At 43.8% G+C, this 20,199-nt stretch overlaps 1 non-coding gene across 1 annotated transcript; it reads right to left on the reverse strand.

Annotated features, from left to right (window-relative positions):
- Positions 1-18,394: 18,394 nt before the first annotated feature.
- On the reverse strand, positions 18,395-18,501 carry LOC121143822. Its single transcript, XR_005881138.1, has one exon. It is a non-coding gene; the product is annotated as a U6 spliceosomal RNA (small nuclear RNA).
- Positions 18,502-20,199: the final 1,698 nt, after the last annotated feature.

Here is a 20,199-nt window from a genome sequence, read left to right on the forward strand (position 1 = left end):
CCACATACAGGAAAAGGAGAGCCTTCAGAGTATTGGACTTGCTTGCACCCACCAGAAGAGAACATTGAACCCCTATCCACAAGGAGAGAAAGAGACTCCACATGCACCCACTGGAAGAAGGGATGGGAAGAAGACAATATAAAACGCATTCAACAACAGAAAAACCAATATGACATCATCAGAGTCTAGGGACTCTATACCAGCAAGACCTGAATATCCCAACACAGATGAAGCAAAAGAGAACAACCTTAAAAACAACTTCATGAAAATGATAGAGGCCTTCAAAGAGGATATTAGAAAATCCGTTAAAGAAATGGAAGAAAAAACAAACCAAAAAATACAAGAAATCAACAAATCTCTTAAAGAAAGCAAGGAAAGCCAAGAAAAAACAATCAAACAGATGAAGGAAACAATTCTAACAATTCAAGACCTGAAAACTGAAATTGAGACAATAAAGAAAACACAAACTGAGGGAATGTTAGAAATAGAAAAGCTGGGTAAACAATCAGGAATTACAGATGCAAGCATAACCAACAGAATACAAGAGATGGAAGAGAGAATCTCAGGCATTGAAGATACACTAGGAGAAATAGATTCTTTGACCAAAGAAAATCTTAAGTTCAACAAATTCCTAACACAAAATATCCAGGAAATACGGGACATCATGAAGAAGCCAAACATAAGAATAATAGGTATAGAAGAAGGTGAAGAAACCTCAAAGGTGCAAACAACATACTCAATAAAATCATAGAAGAAAACTTTCCCAACCTAAAGAAAGACGTGCCAATGAAAGCACTAGAAGCTTACAGAACACCAAATAAAGTGGATCATAAAAAAGTCCCCTTGTCACATAGTCAAACGTACAAAATAAAGAAAGAATATTAAGAGAGACAAAGGAAAAAGGTCAAGTAACATATTAAGGCAAACTTATCAGAATTACACCTGACTTCTCCATGAAAACTCTGAAAGACAGAAGGTCCTGGATAGATATTCTACTAACACTAAAAGACCATGGATGCTAGCCCAGACTACTATACCCAGCAAAGATTTCAAACCATAGTTGGAGAAAGCAAGATATTCCACGACAACTAGATTTAAACAATACATCTCTACTAATCCATCCCTACAGAAAGTTCTGGAAGGAAAACTTCAAACCAAGGAAGTTAATTTCACCCACAAAAACATAGGCAATAGATAATCCCACCTTACCAATAGCCAAAAGAAAAAGGGGTGGAAATCCACACAAAACACCACCAACAACAAATCCAAGACAAACAAGAATGAATGTTCAATGGTCATTAATATCACTCAGTATTAATGGTCTTAACTTGTCCATAAAAAGACACAGGCTAACAGAACGGATACAAAAACAGAATCCATCATCCTGCTACATACAAGAAACTTCAAAGACAGACAGTACCTCAGAGTTAAGGGTTGGGAAAAGATTTTCCAAACAAATGGATCCAAAAAACAAGCGGTGTAGCAATTCTAATATCTAACAAATCAGACTTTAAACTAAAATCAATCAAAAGAGATAAAGGAGGTCATTTCATATTCATCATAGGAGAAATCCATTAAGATGAAGTCTCAATTCTGAACATCTATGCCCTAAATACAAAGGCATCCACATTCATAAAAGAAACATTACTAAAACTCAAATCACATAAAACCTCACACAGTTATAGTGGGAGACTTCAACACCACACTCTCACCACTAGACAGGACTACCAGACAGAAACTTAACAAAGAAACAAAGGAACTAATAGAAGTTATGACTCAAATGTATTCAACAGACATCTGTAGAACATTCCATTCAAACACAAAAGAACATGCCTTCTTCTCAATGCCACATGGAACCTTCTCTAAAATCGACCACGAACTCAGCAACACAGCAAACCTCAATAAGTACAAAAAAATTGGATTAACTCCCTGTATATTATCAGACCACTATGCGTTAAAGTTAGAATTCAGCAACAACACAAATTACAGACAAATGCATCAAAGACTTCAACATAAATTCAGCCACACTGAACCTCTTAGAAGAAAAAGTAGGGGGTACCCTTAAACAAATTGGTACAGGAGACCACTTCCTGAACATAACACCAGTAGCATAGACACTGAAATCAACAATTAATAAATGATAACTCCTGAAACTAAAAAGCTTCTGTAAGGCAAAAGAATCAACAAGACAAAACAGCAGCCCACAGAATGGAAAAAGATATTCACCAACCCCACATCTGACAGAGGACTGATTTCCAAAATAAAACAAAGAACTCAAAAAGCTAGTCACCAAAACACCAAATAATCCAATTAAAAAGTGGGGTACAGAACTAAATAGAGAATTTTCAATAGAGGAATCTAAAATGGCTGAAAGACACATAAGAAAGTGCTCAACATCCTTAGCCATCAGGGAAATGCAAATCAAAACAACTCTGAGATACCATGTTGCTCCTGTCAGAATGGCTAAAATCAAAAGCACCAGTGACAGTTTATGCTGGAGAGGATGTGGAGAAAGGGAAACACTCCTCCACTGCTGGTGGGAGTGCAAACTTGTATAGCCATTTCGGAAATCAGTATGGTGGTTCCTCAGGAAAATTGGAATCAGTCTACCACAAGATCCAGCAATTCCACTCTTAGGCATATAACCCAAAAGGTGCACATTCATATGAGGACATCTGTTCCACTGTGTTCATAGAAGCATTATTTGTAATAGCCAGAACCTGGAAGTAACCTAGATGGCCCTCAACTAAAGAATGGATAAAGAAAATGTGGTATATTTACACAATGGAGTACTACTCAGTGGGTAAAAACAATGGAATCTTGAAATTGGCAGGCAAATGGATGGAACTAGAACATATCATCCTGAGCTAGGTAACCCGGTTACAAAAAGACAAACATTGTATTTACTCATCCATATATGGATTTTAGACTTAGAGCAAAGGATTACCACCATACAATCCACACCGCCAGAGAAGCTAGGAAACAAGGAGGACCCTAAGAGAGACATACATGGTCCCCCGGAGAAGGGGAAAGGGACAAGGTCTCCTGAGCTAATTGGAAGCTTGAGGGGAGGGGAGAGGGTGTTAGGATAAAGAGGAGTAGAGAGGAGGACATGAGGGAGTAGGAAGATTGAGTCTGGGGAAGAATAGAGAAGAGCACGAAAATAATACCATAATAGAGGGAGTTATTATAGGTTTAAAGAGAAATCTGGCACTAGGGAAATGTCCAGAGATCTACAAAGATGTCCCCAACTAACAATCTAAGCAATAGTGGAGAGGCTACCTTAAATGCCCTTTTCTAATAATGAGATTGATGACTTCCTTATATGCCATCCTTGAGCCTTCATCCAGTAACTGATGGAAGCAGAACAGACACCCACAGCTAAACACTGAACTGAACTCCAGGAATCCAGTTGCAGAGAGAGAGGAGTGATGAGCAAAGGGATCAAGACCAGGCTGGAGAAACCCACAGAAACATCTGACCTGAGAAAGGGGAAGCTCATGGACCCCAGAATGATAGCTGGGAAACCAGCATAGGACTGATCCAGACCCCCTGAACATGGGTGTCAACTAGGAGGCCTGGGCAATCTATGTGGCCTCTGGAAGTGGGTCAGTATTTATCCCTACTATATGAAGGACTTTGGGAGCCCACTCCACATAGAGGGATACTCTCTCAGCCTAGACACATGGGGGAGGGCCTAGGCCCTGCTCCAATGATATGATAGACTTTGAAGATCCCCCATGGAAGTTCTCACCCTCCCTGGGGAGCAGAAAGGGGATGGGATAGGAGTCGTGGGGGCAGAGGAGGAGTGGATGGTGAGGGAACTGGGATTGACATGTAAAACAAGCTTGTTTCTAATTTAAATAAAAAAAACACCATTTTCTGAAACACAGTGTGACTACATATATCAGGCATAGGTGAATGGCTATTTGGGATCTGCCTTGGACACACTGATACTTACGTAACAAAGTACGAAAAGAAGTCCTTGTAATTGTGCTTCTATTTTCTCTTCTGAAGAGTGGGGAGAACATGAGTAACCTTTCTAAAAGCTTGTTCTGGGAGCTGCGCCTGACTGCCATCTTGAATCCATAAGGAAAGGACTGCAGAAAGAACATGGCAGGTGAGACTATTATTTCTTGTCCTTTTGTGAAGAGCTTGATTTATAATACACTAATAAGGTATTCCAGTGATGTCCAGCAGCTTCCATTGGATGTTTTTATCTGTGTTCACAGATAATTTTAGACTTTGAGTCACCTGTATTTAGTTTCAAGGAAATTATGAGCCTAAGCAACAGGCTCCTTTTGCCATTTAGCAATTGAATTGTCTGTGCTTACTGAAAATTATCAGAATCTCTTTGGACCTTTATATTTTAAATACAACAATAATAAATGATTTGATTCCATGCTGTCTTTAATCACTTCCTCTACCATCCATCTTGTAGAGGACCCCAGGAGTGGCACTGTGGGCAGAGTTAAGGTTCTTTCCTACAACTGTTTCAAAGAAGGAAAGATGTTTGCACAGACTCCACAGTGCATACGAATCTTCTTTCCCATGCTATTCCTGTCTTACCTGTCACCCAAGTCAAGCAAAAACTGGCATCCATAGCAGCTCTCACTAGGAGGGAGGCACAGTGACAGTGAAGGCAGGATCTATTGCAGTGACCAGCAATTTGTAATAGGGGTTTTATAAAGTTTCTCAACTCTTATTAACTACTTCTGAAAAGTTAATCAGGGCCTGGAGAGATGTTTCAGACACCAGTGTGCTTGTTTTCTAAGAATAAGGACTTGAGTTCTGTTTCAAGAACCCACCAAAAAGAGAGAGGGGGAAGAAAGGAAGAAGGAGAAAGAGAAGGAGGAGGATGATAAAGGAGAAGGAGAAGAAAAGAAAAGGAGGAGGAGGAAGGGGAGAAGAAGGAGAAGAAGAAGAGGAAGAAGAAGAAGAAGAAGAAGAAGAAGAAGAAGAAGCAGCAGCAGCAGCAGCGGTGGTTGGTGGTGTGTACTTATAAACTTATCTATAAACGTATTAACTTATTATAGCTACTCTTGGAGGTAGAGGCAGGTGGGTCTCTGGGGCTTTTTGGGAAACCAGTCTAGCCAATTTAGCAAAATTTGGGCCAGTGAGAGACTCTGTCTCAGACAAAACAAAACAAACCCAAGGTGGATGGTACTTGAGAAACATCATTTGATGTTGACCTCTGACTTCCACTTGTACACACATGTCCTTTCCCCTACACACACACACACACACACACACACACACACACACACACACACACATTAAAGCAAGAAAACTTAAAATCACGGGCCTGTTCTTTCATATTTTCTAGTAGAGCATCACTACATAGCCAGCCCTTCCCTACTGTCCCATATTCTTGAGTTGTGCACTGGTCGATTCAATCAACAATGAATGGGAAATACTGGGGGAAATGTATCTACAGTACTTTTTTCCTCATCATTCCTGAATAATGTAGTATAACTACTATCAATGTGGCATTTACATTGTATTTGGTGCTGGAAGTCATCCAGAGACATCTAAATTGTGCAGAGTGATATGTATAGGTTCTAGATGAGTACCACACTGTGACACAGGAAGAATTGCAGCATGCATAGATTTCCATGTCCACAGAGGACCCTGAAACCATTCTGCCAGGGAGTGTGGAGCAGGCTGTGCCCTTCTCTAAGTTAACTCCACACCATGTAAGGCAGTAGCTTTCAGGCTGTCCTTGCCCTGGATGACTCCATTTCACAAAACAGGTCTCTGCTTTAAGCACAAATGCTGGAGCAGGATGACTCCACATCCTGTTAGTAAAGCAAACAATTGTCCTTTGCCCAGCCTAAACCTGGACAGAGTGATAGCAAGCTTACTGTCCCACTTTAGTGTTTGAAAACTCACCCAAATCCCCCAATCTCTGAGCTCAAAATCCCACCAGTCGCTGGGCTTGCCTGGAAATCCCACCAATCCCTACCCCAGAAAGCTCTGCCCCAAAAAACTATATAAAACCTGCCTCCCCTCGGTTCCCTTCTGCTTCTGCCCTAGCAGAGGCAGCTGCCCTCTTGTGTCTTTCCCAATAAATCTCTTGTGTGAGGTTTGTTGTGCTGTGTGACTTTGTGGTGTCCCTTGGCTCCTGACTGCCAGGATACCTTTGTCTTCAGAGCTGTAACACATGCATTGGGAAAATATCCCCCATCATAGCTGCAACACATGCATTGGGGAAACCTTTCCCCTCAGAGCTGTAACACACTTATTCCTGCAAGTAAAATACTAGGAGCTATGGATTTACCAATTAGAAACATGTGAGCACATGGGCTGATTAAAACCGCATCAGAAAAAAGCAGGCCCTTAAAGTTTTTGGACACAGTGGACCAATGAATGATACAGCTTCCTCATCTGCCTCAGATAAAAGGAGGGACATTTGTTATCTGAGACTTTCCTAGGAAGGCACAACACACACACACACACACACACACACACACACACACACACACACACACACACACACACACACACACACCTACTTGTCCCAGATAGGAGACCCACAACAGCCCAAAGTAATGGTTCTACCAAAGTCCAACTTGATGAATCAGTGAGTGCTACTTAAAGGTTACTAACAGAAGTGTGGCCTGGGTGAGGGGTTCCCTACAGGAGCTAAGATGACACAAAAGTAGCTGCAGCACTAAAAAGCCCACCCACAAGTCCACCTGAGCTTAGGTGATGACTTAAATGCTGGGACCATTGAACACTCTGCTTGTCTGGTAGGCAGCTCAGCAGGTCAGACCCTGAGCTGCTCAGTCTCCTGCTCTGGCTGTTGTTTACTGTCTCTGTAACAGTGGGGAGGGGTCATCTTGGCTCTTGTAAATTTCAGCTTTCCCTGAGGTTTGGGAGCACCCCCCCCCCCGCCCAGGTCCCAGAAATTGGTATCCAACACTTCACACCCTGAGACACAGGTGGAGCCCTCTGATGAATCACCTTTACTGCATCATCATGGGGCCAACAGGTGACTAACTCCTGAACAACTTCAGTTCATCAGGTCCCCATTTGACCAGGCCCACTCAAGTTTTTATTAGTTCAGGTGGGCTCTTTGTCTCACCCTGCCTAGCTCTGCTTCCTGACAGCTCAGTGACTGGGCTTATTGACATCTGCCATGCCTAACCACCTGCAGTGACTCTGCATCTGTGCCAGTGAGGCCATTTGAACTATGGGGCTTCTTTGACCCTTTTGTAGATGCTCTGTAAGCTAACATCACTAACGTCACCATATTACCTGACATTTAATGTCATCAGCTGCAGGGATGCTACACAGCCACACCCAGGTGGAGCTGGATCATTGACTTGGACACAGGAAAGAATTTCAAGATAAGCCAGTATGGGGCAGAGTTGGGATTTATTAGATACAACTTTTAGTGTAGACTTTACACAGAAGGGTCAAGAGAAAGAGTATCAGAAGGTAAGATGCATGTGACAGTGACCCAAATGAAATTTCCGGGGAGGGGGTGGCACCTGGCACCTGACAGGATTACAGATGATGAGGTAAAACTCCAGATCCCTGGGAGACAGAAAGGCCGGACGTGTTTATTGTAAACAAAATAACTATTTTGTTTGAGATCCCCAGAAAATGACTCGGAGAGGGTCTATCCAAGGTCATACATGATCACACCTTGAGCCAGGATCACTGCTATTTTAATATAGAATGTCTATACGAAAGAAATCATGTCTACATGTCAACAGCCTTCACAGAAAATGTTATTAATTATGCCAGAATGCTTGCTTATGAACTGGAGCCAGGCTCTGGGTTATGGACAGCTTTTCCTTCCCATGTCTGCGTAATTCTTTGTCTTTCTATTCTGCTCAAATATTAGTAATTGAGAATGAAATAAAAGAACATGTGACAGTCGTAGAATATTATTTTAAGGTGTGTTATATTTGTTTATGCTGAGGAACATTTGTTTAATGATGCAAAGATATGTTGCATTCTTTTATGTTGCATTTGTTTAACTTTGTGAAGCTGTGTTATTTTGCCTGTCTAAAATACCTGATTGGTCTAATAAAGTGCCGAATAGCCAATAGCAAGGCAGGAGATAGGCTAGGCAGGGCTGGCATGCAGAGAGAATGAAGAGGAGGAGAAATCTGGGAGGAAGAGATCTAAGAGCCAGAGAAGGAGGAAGACTCCAGAGGCCAGCAACCCAGTTACCCAGAAAACCAGGAGGTAAGAAGTAAAGAAAGGTATATTGGATATAGATAAAAGCCAGGAGGCTAAAACTTTACAGGATAATTTAAGAAAAGCTGTCTAGAAATAAGCCAAGCTAAAGCCAGACATTCATAAGAAAGAATAAGCCTCCATGTGTGTGATTTATTTGGGAACTGGGTGGAGTCCCCCCCAACAAAGAGCCAAAAAGTAAAACAACAACAAACCCAACAACTACAGATGACAACCAGTAGCCATGCCGGTCAAGTGAAATCAGTAGTATTTGGTGAATGAAAGCCCATAAAATTAATATAGTTTTTGAATCTCTGCTTTTTTGGAGGAAACCAAACAAATCTACCCATGTTTCTGACATGGTGCATTCCAGACACCGAGGAACAACCTTACAGAATGAGATTCTCCATGGCCCTTCTGATTCCCATGCTCATCTGTCTGTAATTCTAGCATCTGAAATCTCACTGGAGGCTGTGATCGCCAAAGCAAATAGCATTATTCCCCAGCTCTCAAGAAGCCAATCCTCTGAAGTGAGAGAAAGCATCCCTTCGCTATAGAAGTCCCACTTCCCCTCCTCAATGACCACCCAAGCCCAGACCCTACGACGGGATACAGCATTATGGGATGTGAGGAATGGTGAGAAAGAAGTCCCATCCGCATGATATATAGTGATGTAATACAAACAGTAAGTAGACACAGTGCTGTTCAAACTCAAAACATTGCTGTCTTCTACACCCTCCTCAAAACAATTGCTACTTATGAGAGCAGCCAAGAACCCTCATGCTTGTTAAGCTTTACTTTTGCTCCAGATACTCCACTAGGTACAATAGTGCCTTGCACGTGTTAATACTCAGTAACTGTCAGCACATTCACTTCTCACAAAGCAGTATGGAAAGGGCTAAGAGAAGAAAGGGTGTGTAGGATGGGCCAGCTGCTGAGGAGGCGGGAATTCAACCCAAAGCTTCTCTGGCTTTGTAGACATCTGGCCTGAGGGGTGGCCAGAGGAATCCAGTCTGTCCTGTTAAGATCTGTCAAGTTCACCTTTTCAACTGGGTGGGGAGGCTATCTAGGGAATGTGAAACATTCCTACTTCAGGCTTTTGGCAAAAAAAAAAAAAAAAAAAAAAAAAACCATGCAAAAGGAGGTAGCACCTAAGAAATGACGGGAAATGCCAGATCTGAGAAAACTCCTTGATGCACTTAGGGTTCGTTGTTGCTGTTTCAAGACCTGTCTGACCTCAAACTCTCTATCCTCCTGAGTGTGGGAACTACAGGTATGCACCCCATACCTGGTTCCTTCAAGAACTTGGAAGCCCAGGTGTCACATTCTCTACCCTCTGTGTACATGGTCAGAACAGCTCTGGCTGCTCACTATAATGCCATAGAACTCCCCCCTCTCAAGGCAGTCCATTCTGGGGTCAATAAGAAGGGTTTTCCTATTGAGATCACAGTTAAATTAGGGTTCATGGTGTTAGTTCATAGTGCACAGGCAGTGGTCTTTCACACTGCGCCATATTGCAGAGACCCCATTCTATCAGCAGCTTCTTCTGACACCATTGGGAAGGTGGGGAATGATCGTGTTCCATGATGAACAAGTAAACATCTGTCTGGCAGCATCTGTGCAGCTCATTTAATGACTTATTCCTGGGAATAAGTCTAAGATGAGACTGGGGGAGCAATTGAGAATACTAAAATCACATCAAGGAACCCAGGCCTGTCTTAGGGCTTCTAATGCTGTGATGAAACACCATGACCAAAAAGCAAGTTAGGAAGGAATGGGTTTATTAAGCTTATATTGCCACCTCACTGCTCAGGACCAAAGAAAGTCAGGACAGGAACTCAGGCAGGGCAGGAGCCCCCAGAGACAGGAGCTGATGCAGAGGCCATGGAGGAGTACTGCTTCCTGACTTGTTCCTCATGGCTTGCTCAGCGTGCTTTCTTTTAGAACCCAGGACCTCCAGCCCAGGGATGACCCCACCCACCATGGCCCTAGGTCCTCCTCTATAGATCAATAATTCAGAAAATGTCTTACAGATGGATCTCATGGGGGCATTTCCTCAACTGAGGCTCCTTCCTCTCTGATGAGTCTAGCTTGTATCAAGTTGACACACAACACCAGCCAGTGCAAGGCCCAAGAAGCTTTTGGACATACCAGACCAAGGAAAGGAAAAGATATAACACCTTCACCTGGCCCCCACAAAGTGGTGACCACCCAGCACTCTGATGCCAATAAACTTGTCATCTGGCATCCTGTGTGCATCAAGGGCAAAACAGGCAGGCAACTTCCATTGCTCCTGGAGCTTCAATTCAGCTTGGTTCCCTGCTGTTGACATGACCTACTCAGTGGCTATCTGCCTGTGGCCCACCTGTTTTCTCAGCTGCATCAGCCCTGCTCAGCCCTGGTTCCTCCCCAGCAGCTGCCTACTTTCTCTATTTGCTAGCCTGGGAGCAGATAGTGGCTTCTCCCCTGCTGGTTTGGGCTGTTAACCCTTCAGACTCCACCTGCATTTCTCTCAACTGGTTCCTGAAGCCTCTTGAATTCCACAGTTGCCTCTTTAGCTTGTATTCATTCTATAAGTCGCCTATAAGCGCATATAGATAAACCTATTGTGCACTGAGTGACATGAGAGTTAATATCAGTATGAAGACTAGAATGATCTAAGCTAAAACACAACTCTTACCTCAAAGGGGGTAAGAGATAATTTATTCTAGAGTCACATATGAGTGATATGGTCTGGGAATATAGATTAGGTTGTTTCAAATTCTGTGTTCCTGCATGGGCACAATTTTATCAAGGTTTATAAATCAAGATGCTTTAAATACATTGGCAGAAACATCAGAGAGGCAGGTTACAGCATAATGGAGACAGCTCAGATCTAGACCTCAGGGGCTATCCGGCCACATTCTTGGCTTTTTGGTTGGTGGAAGCTGCCGGTGTGCTGTTAATATATTCCAAAAGATCATTTTTATCTCTTTAGTCACGGGTTATTAGATCTGACACAGAAGTGGGCCAAGAATAGGTACTAAGGGGGCAAAAGATAGCCCAAGATAAATCGTAATCAGGCTCTGAACCTGCAACGTCCCAACCCCTCCCCATCACTGCTGTTTTTAATTAGCCAATCGGCCTTTGCCTCAGGCTGGTCACTGAGGTGACAAGCTGCCATCCTTGAAGCCAAGCTTTTGTCTAATACACGTTCTGACCTAGAGAAAGTCACAGGCCTGTTCTCTATTCCTGACAGAGGCAGTGCCCTGGACAAGTCAGAACCTCTCCGACCTCCGCAAATTTCTGATCATTGGTCTCAGTTCTGTTCTTTGATGTCATGAATCCTAATCTAACTGGGAAGAATAAACTGTGACTGATAGGCCTACTGTCCCTTTCGCAGGGATGTCCCTCAGAAATCTTGTCCCTACTGGTATTTTCTTCTCTTGACCCAGCCTTCCTTCCTAATGAGTCCTGAGCCTTGTGCTGTCTTAGCTGGAGCAGGAGAGAGTAGAAGCTAATGTTCTCTCTGTGAAGGAGCTATTATCAGTAAACACAGGAAAGTGGCAAGAGGCTGTATAGGAGGGGCGGGGTTGTCAGGACAAAGAGCCTTTGGATGGAAGAGGTCCCAGGGTCAGAGGTCATCAGGCTGGCATCTGAATGCTGAACCAGTCCTTTAAACAGTCAGAATGAGCTTTATGGGGCCAGGACACTGGTGCCTGAAAAAGCCTCCTGGAAGCAAAGCCGAGTACTTTCTGGAATCCTTGCCCTGGAGCTTCATACAGTATCTCTGAGACAGTTTGATCGACAAGGAGAAAGGACTGCTGAAGTGATTCTTTGAGGGTCTGCACTCTGGTGGAAGCAACTTCATCCTCACCCATTTCTTTCCCGTTGTATCTTATTCAAAGAGAAAAAAGAAAAAGAACCACCACCACCAACAAAACCCTCAAATGGAGAAAAGGCCATCAATGGCACAGGATCAATATTCTCATAGTACCATGAGGCATCCGCCTACATGCCTGTTGTAGGAATATGGACTTAGAGTTTCCAGGTCAACCCAAAGACTAGGGGTATGGTAAGTATGCTACAACCAACTCCAGTCATCATGGCTTATTCTTCCTTCCTTCCTTCCTTCCTTCCTTCCTTCCTTCCTTCCTTCCTTCCTTCTTTCCTCCCTCCCTTCCTTCCTTCCTTCCTTCCTTTCCTTTCTTCCTTTTTTTTTGAGACAGGGTCTCTCTATGCAGTCTTGGCTAGCCTAGGGCTCTCTGTGGAGACCAGGCTGGCTGGCCCTGAACTCACAGAGATCCTCCTGCCTTAACCACTCAACTTCTCAGATTAAAAATGTGTGCTACTATATGCCTGGCTTTCTCCATGACTTTCTTATGAGAATAAATAATTTTGTCATTATTTTCCATTTAAAATATTTACTGTGTGTGTGTGTGTGTGTGTGTGTGTGTGTGTGTGTGTGTTTGCAATAAGCACCTTGTCAGAAAAGAGAACTTGCAGGAATCAGTACTCTTTCTATCATGTGGACTCCATGGTTTGAACTCCCAAGCTGAGCACAAAAGCACATGCCTGGAATCCCTTCAATGAGGACGATGGTTTCAAGATCAGTCCCAGCTACCGAGCAAGACCTTGTCAATCAAAAATAACACAAAACAAAAAAAGGAAAGAATTAAACTCACATAGGTATATTTGAACTCTGTACCAAAGAGAAAGTATGAGTGACATTAATTAAGCCCATCAATTAAAAAGCTAAATAAAACTGAACAAAACCAGAAAAAAGCCACAAATCTACCAAACTTGAAAACTTTACCTTAGGTTAGCTAGGAGATGATGTCCCCTGTGGTGGGGTAGACCATGTCAATCAGGGTCTTCTAGATCCATGGAATTTCCTTTTGAACCCCTATCTGAGCAGCTTCTAGATGTCTTCCACAGGCAATGAACACAACAGCTTTATTTTATTCAAGAAAATATCAAATGCTCAAAGATGTGTGTCTGCTTTTGGGGTGTGTGGCTGCTATGTTGATGCCATGGGTCACACTGATCTACAGCTGTCTCATCCTGACAGCAAAATTGAAGGGGCGTTCATATAATCTTTAAAAGTCACATCGTTGTAATGAGCTGAAACAATGGATTCCAAGAAACTGGATTCCTCCATCTCTCCTACCCACTTCCTAAGCCACTTCCTGGAATCTCCTCCTGGGAAAGGAGAAAGCCTAAAGTGTGGACCAGCCAGAGGAGAAACTTTTCTCCACAAAGTTTGCATCTTATCAGACCACAGTACAGAAGAGACAGTGGAGTGTGGGACCACACCTTGGCAGGAACTGCCTAGCACTGCATAACTCTGGCCCACTCAACTTCATGTCAGGATTCTAAAGAGAGACTGGAAGGGTCACTGAGCCTTTGTCCCTATTTTCAGCATGGCTACATTGAACAACTGTCCTCCTTCTCTGCATTTCACTATTAATCTTGTGGCTTTGATTGACTTTTGGAGGATGGAGTGACCAAACCTGGTTTGTTGGAGCAATGGCTGTGGCTCTTATGAAATGTAAGAGCTAGCTCTTTTTAGATGAGTTCATCTGGAAGAAGCACAACTTCCTTGCTTCTGTTTTGCAAAGGTTTAAGTAGATACAAAAGGCTTGGAGGTTGCTGTTCTCCTAATGGATGAGTTCTCCATTTATTTTTTTAAACAAGTGTGAACAATTCATGCCAAGGATATGTACTATAAATGTACATAGCAGATAGGTTTCTGGGCTCTTCATTCACTAAACCACCACTCACTCATCCATCTGTCCACCATCTATCTGTCTAGTCATTATCACCCAACCATCAAACATCTGTTACCATCCAGTTACCATCTACCATCTGTCCGTCACCTGTTTATCCATCGATCATCTATCCAACCATCAATCTATCTATCTATCTATCTATCATCTATCTATCTATCTATCTATCTATCTATCTATGGATCAGTGACTCTATCTACCCATCCATCTATTATTCATTATCCATTTACTATGTATTATCCATCTATTGTTTGATTAGTTTTGGTTTTTTGTTTTGTTTTGTTTTTTTGCAGCTGAGTCACATTTAGCACAGGCTGACCTCTAACTCAATATGCAGCTGAGGCTGGCCTTAAACTCATGATCCTTCTTTCTCTACTTCCCAACCTAGATTTGTTACTATTAGTTTGTTAATTGGTGAAACAATCCAAGTCTAGAGAAGATGAGTTTGACCAGAAGATCCATATATCAGGTCTCAGGAAATTTTTTGGTTACTTATTTCTTTTGCTTAGAAAGTGAAAAGAAGAGGTAAGGTGAGATGGGAAGTGAGAAGGGCTAAAGAGATGGCTCAGAGTTTCCTATTCTTCCAGAAGACCTGAGCCTTCCCAGGACCCTTATCAGGTGGTTCCTAGCTTGTAACTCCAGGTATATGGGATCTGCTGCCCTCTTCTGGCCTCTGCAAGCACCTGTACACACATGGCATACACTCTTACACAGAGACACATGAATAAAATTAAAGCCAAATTTTTAAAAAGAGAGAGTGGGAGATAGTTCTCAGAGGCTTACATTATTATGGGTTAATTTTTGTACAAAAGAGAGTTCCAGGAGTATCTGTGTTGGAAGTCACTTTAAGGTCTCCCAGTGCCAGGTGGGAAGACAGTGTTCAAGTAAGACCACAAGACTCTGCAGGCAAGTAGGATTTTTGTTCATGGTGCACACACCCCAACACTCTGGGTCTTTGCGTTGAGCAAGAAGAAGGAGACTGCCCAATCCAATTGGAGGCAGCTGAGACTAAAGGAAGGAAGCTCTACCCAGAAACCACACTGGGAGGAGAGTGAGCTTAACCTACAGGTGGCAGTTTATTGCTTTCCAGAGAATCTGGTGGAAGCATCCTTGTTCTCAAGCTGAGCCTGGGGTGGGAGTTACAAACGTGCTTCTTGTTTTGTTCTTACCAGAAAAAAATTCTCAGTTCCTTCATCACCCACTTCCTCTTTTCCAAGCCAGAATGACTTCAGTGTCCCCGCCTGTCATCCTAGGTCTGTATTGGAAGTTCACTGTTTCTCTGTTTCTGATTTGCCCTCTGCTTTAGTTTCTGGGCTGGAATGAAACCAAGGGTCAGGATGCAATGGGCCCTCTAGGAAGCCTGCATTTTTATAAGTCTCAAATTAATGGATTGTGGTGTGGAATTCAGCAGTCTCTTTCATCAGATCACACCCACTCCCACGGTCTCCGCAAGCCCAGCTTTGGCCCAGTTCCACTTCTGTAGACACCCTTAATGCCTGCCCTCCAGACACTCTGGGAAACAGCCCTGGACTTAGGGATCCTGATTTACTTTGTCAGGCCTGTTCTTCATCCACCTAAATTATGGCGGCAGTGCAAATTAAAATAAGAACACAAAAAAAGAGTCATTTTTCTCTTGCCCAAACATCAAAATTCTTTGAGCCTTTCATGTCTCTATCTTTTTTTTTCTTTTCTTTCTTTTTCTGATAACGATGAATGATGGGTTCTGTCGCTGTGTTTATTGGCCTAGCATTTGGGGTCACAAGAATGTAAACATGACCCTAAGAAAAATTGCATTTGGAGCATTAATAGCTCATTTCATTTAAAAAATCCCAGTTATATGAAGAATCTGCCTGACTAAACTGAGTTGAGTGTGAAATACAGAGCAGAGAAACTGCTCTCTTGGGACTGGGGTGAAGCAACTCTGAGGGGCCCATTTTAGTCAGTTTAGCTTTAAATGGTTCTGCTTCAAACCAAAGAGCTGTCATATTAAATGTATTTACATTTGAGCCAGGTTGTGTTATCAGTAAAAATGATTTTGCTCAGTATTTTATTCCATTAGCTGACATTACTCCTCTCTTTCCCTGCCAAATTCTCCATGTGAGGTGTATTTAACACGATGCTCCTCCTCACCCGTTTCCTCCCCAACTGCCCTATACTCTGTCATTCACCCTCATCCTTCTGCTCCAATGATGCTCTTTGAATCACAAAACTCATCTCAGGCCAACTGATTAAACTCCCCCAGTATTCTTTTTCCGCGTCCCTCGCCAAGCCTTTGGCACTGCACCATCTCTTATCCCCTTCATTCTTCCGAGCTGGTCTCTCCTTTGGCCTCCAGTGGCCATTTCTTCTATACAGGGGTGTCCACCTCTGGGGTGTTCCCAGAGTTTGGTTCTTGTCTCCAAACTTTGCTCTGTGTATTGATCTTGGCAGAGTAGTCTATCTCCAACTGCCAACATTATTTATTAATTCTCAAGTTCACATTCCCCCCAGCCTACTCCCTTTGAGATCCCAGTCAGCGTTTGGAACATTTGTGAGCATAGATTTGTTTCGATCTGGCATCTGAAGTTCAGCAGACCGCCTGCAAATCTCACCTCCAAGTGCACTCCCTCCCTTGAGTCCTCTCTTGGGGACACTGAAAGGTCTCAGATTTGGATCTAAGGGAGTCACTGAAGCCAATTTTCTTTCGGGAAAGACTTTTTTTATGAGGACTGAAAGTCACATGGCAGGTCCCACCATACATAAATATGTAGACAGCATGGTGGGGGCTCTTCAGACCCACATGACAGAGTGTTGGAGGAGTCCCTTCTTACAGGTCTCAGAGGAAGGGGGAGGTTTCACGTAGCCAAGCTGTCTTGATTCCTGGGCATCAGGAGGAGGTGAGAAGGTCAGGAGTAGGGTGTTTGACCCTGAGGATGTGGAGGAAGGGAGGGACAGGGCTGGCTCCTGGTGAGCTATGCTGATCTATGAGTTGCAGGGGATGTGTCACCACTAGTTGCCCTCTGGTGACCCAGGGAATTTGCAGCCTGAGGCATGTAAGTTTCCTTAGGAAAGTGAAAATGACACCTGTTACTCTTCAGGAATCTGTGCCCCTGTGGAATCTACTTACCCAACCATGGACCATCGGGTGTTTCTCCTGTTGCTATAGAGGCGGGGATCCCAGAAGCAACTGTGCAGAAGGAGGTAAAGAGGGTGTGGATGGGCATGGCTTGAACAATGTCTTGTTTGGCATCCTAACAGGCACTACAGTTTTCCTCCCCCATCGCCAGCACTGGAAGACATAGAGCCTTCACTCTTTGACCTCATTTCTTTTTTTTTTTATTAATATTTTTTTATTTTCCATTTTAAATTTAGATAAGAAACAAGGTTGCTTCACAAGTCAGTACGAGGTCCCTCTCCCTTTCCCTCCCCTCCTCCCGTGCCCTCCCCCCATCCCCCCCCCCGTTATCCCCTCATTCCCCCAGGGAGGGTGAGGCCCTCCATGGGGGTGTCCATAGTCTGTCATTTCATATAGGGCAGGGCCTAGACCCTTCCCCAAGAGTTCAGGGTGAGAGTGCACCTCACATTGTTCTATGGGAGTCCAGAGACCGTGTGTATACTTGGGATGGGTACTGATCTGCTGTCCAAGGCTCAATAGATTACCTAGGCCTCCTCACTGACACCCAGATTCAGGGGTCTTGATCAGTCCCATGCTGGATTCCCAGGCTGATGCCTGGGATTCAAGAGTTAACATTTGTCTGGTCAGCTGTTTCTGGGGTTCAACCAGCCCAGTCTTAATCCCTTTGATCATCAGTCCTCCCTCTCTGATACTGGCTTTCTTGAGTTCAGCTCAGTACTTAACCAGCCAGTAAATGAAGTTTCTGTTTCCCAGACTCTCTGTCAATAGGATTGTAGGCTGGCACTCCCCAGATCTATGTCTAAAATCCATATATGAGAGAGTACATGCCATGTTTCTCTTTTTGTGACTGGGTTACCTCACTCAGGATGGTTTCTTCTAGTGTCATCCATTTGCCTGCGAATCTCATGATTCCATTATTTTTTTCTGCTGAATAGTACTCCATTGTGTAGATGTACCACATTTTCTCTATCCATTCTTCGGGTGAGGGACATCTAGGTTGCTTCCAAGTTCTGGCTATTACAAATAAAGCTGCTATGAACATAGTGGAACAGACATCTTTGTTATATGAATGGGCATCTTTTGGATATATGCCTAAGAGTGCAGTTGCTGGGTCTTGTGGTAGGTTTATTCCCATTTTTCTGAGGAATCTCCATACTGCTTTCCAAAGTGGCTGAACCAGTTGGCACTCCCACCAGCAATGGAGGAGTGTCCCCCTTTCACCACATCCTCTCCAGCATAAATTGTCATTGGTGTTTTTGATTTTAGCCATTCTGACAGGAGTGAGATGGTATCTCAGAGTTGCTTTGATTTGCATTTAAAAAATATGGAACGCTTCACGAATTTGCGTGTCATCCTTGCGCAGGGGCCATGCTAATCTTCTCTGTATCGTTCCAATTTTAGTATATGTGCTGCCGAAGCGAGCACTGACCTCATTTCTTAAAAAAAGAAAAAGAATTGGCAGGAAGGGGAGGAAGGCAGTGCTGAGAATCAAATCCAGGCCTCTGCACTAGCTAGACAAGTGCTCCACCATGAAGCCACATCCCCAGCCTTTCCCTGGATGTGCAGCTCCAAGGCACTGTAGGTCACCATCACCCTTTCCCACTGCCTTCTTGCCCTGGGACTTTGGCTCAGAGTTTGGCATGCTGGAGGTCTGTACACATTTGCTGAATGGCTAAATGCTGTCTTTTGTTATCTGTGTTCCCTCAGTCATCAATCACACTGGTCTGTGCACCAGCGAGTACGTGTGTTTGGGGAGGCTCTTTAGAGAGTTATTGAGATGGACTGTCTGGGTTTGGATCTTGGTTCATCTTGTCCCTCGCTGGGTGACTTGGAGCATGTCTCTTAACCTCTCTAAACTCAAGATTTTGGTCTGCATGGGGTAATAACAATCTCTACCTGGCTGGTGATACTGGCAGCCCAACCTTGAGCTGGGCCTGTAAGGGTCCATGATGATCTCACATCAGGGCATTAGCACATGTAGCAACATCTGGAGACCGAGGTCCTGATGTAAACTGGTTGTGCAGGGTGGTAGACTCTAGATGTGTCCCTGAGGCTGAAGTTCTGGAGGGGTTCAGCCACCGCTCTGCTTGGAGAACAACTTCATGCCACAGATGGAATGGGAACCTGCATGAGGCCTGCATAGCTCCTTGAGTCTGTGGTCTCTTGGTTTCTCTGTGGGATCTCCTTTGAAGGAAGAGTCCTACAGTTTCAGATAGGCATGATATCCCTGATGTGGGCCTGGAAGGCAGGCCAAGGATCCTGAGCTTAGTGAGGCTGACAGTAGGGAAGCTGTGGGAATCCCATGGAAGACAGTGGTATGACCATTCATCTTGGTGTTCATTGGGTAGTGGCGTATGCAGTTACTGTTAAGAGAAAAAAATGTGGTTCTCCATTATGGAGACTGACTTCACTAAACTTTTGCCAAAATCATGGCAGCAGCTACCTAACCATTTAACCCTCTAACTCTACTTACCTGTTGGGGCCATGTCTGTCATGCCATGAGCCAACACTTCCACTGGGTCTCCCTTGGCTGTGGAATAAAAAAGAAGTTCCTGTCCCACCAGGAGCATGAAGCTCAGCACCCTGCCCAATGGGTTTCTTCCTTCCTTCTTCTTGAACTTTTAAAAATTTATTCTTTGTGTCTTTTACATCATGCTTCTTGATCCCATTCATTTCCCCATCCCTCTGTATCCACCCTCTATCCTTGCAACCCCCCAATAAATAAGATGTAAGAGGAAAACAAAAGGAAAACCAATGTTGTCATGGAAGCTGCAGTGTGATACAGTGAGTCCTGCAGTAAACCGTTTTATTCATATGTCTTTCCTCGCACGTGTTCATTGCAAAGAGTCATAGGTCTGGCTCCAGGCCTCTGGTTTCTGCTACACTATCGATGCTAGGCCCTCACTGGGTCTCCCTTGAACATCCTCTTGTTGCCCTGTGTCATGGAGATCCTGTAGCCTTGGGTCTTCAGGACTGGTGCCTTCACATACTCTAACAGATCACAGATGGAGTGGAGGTTGGGGTGGGCCAATTCATAACCCTGGTCTGGGCCTGGGTAGTCACAGAGTTGGTCAGCCCGCCAGCTCTCCCTGTTGCTAATCCTACCTGCCAAGTCATACCTAT

The sequence above is a fragment of the Mesocricetus auratus genome, unplaced genomic scaffold, assembly GCF_017639785.1.
Source record: "Mesocricetus auratus isolate SY011 unplaced genomic scaffold, BCM_Maur_2.0 Super-Scaffold_100013, whole genome shotgun sequence".
Taxonomy (NCBI): Eukaryota; Metazoa; Chordata; class Mammalia; order Rodentia; family Cricetidae; genus Mesocricetus; species Mesocricetus auratus.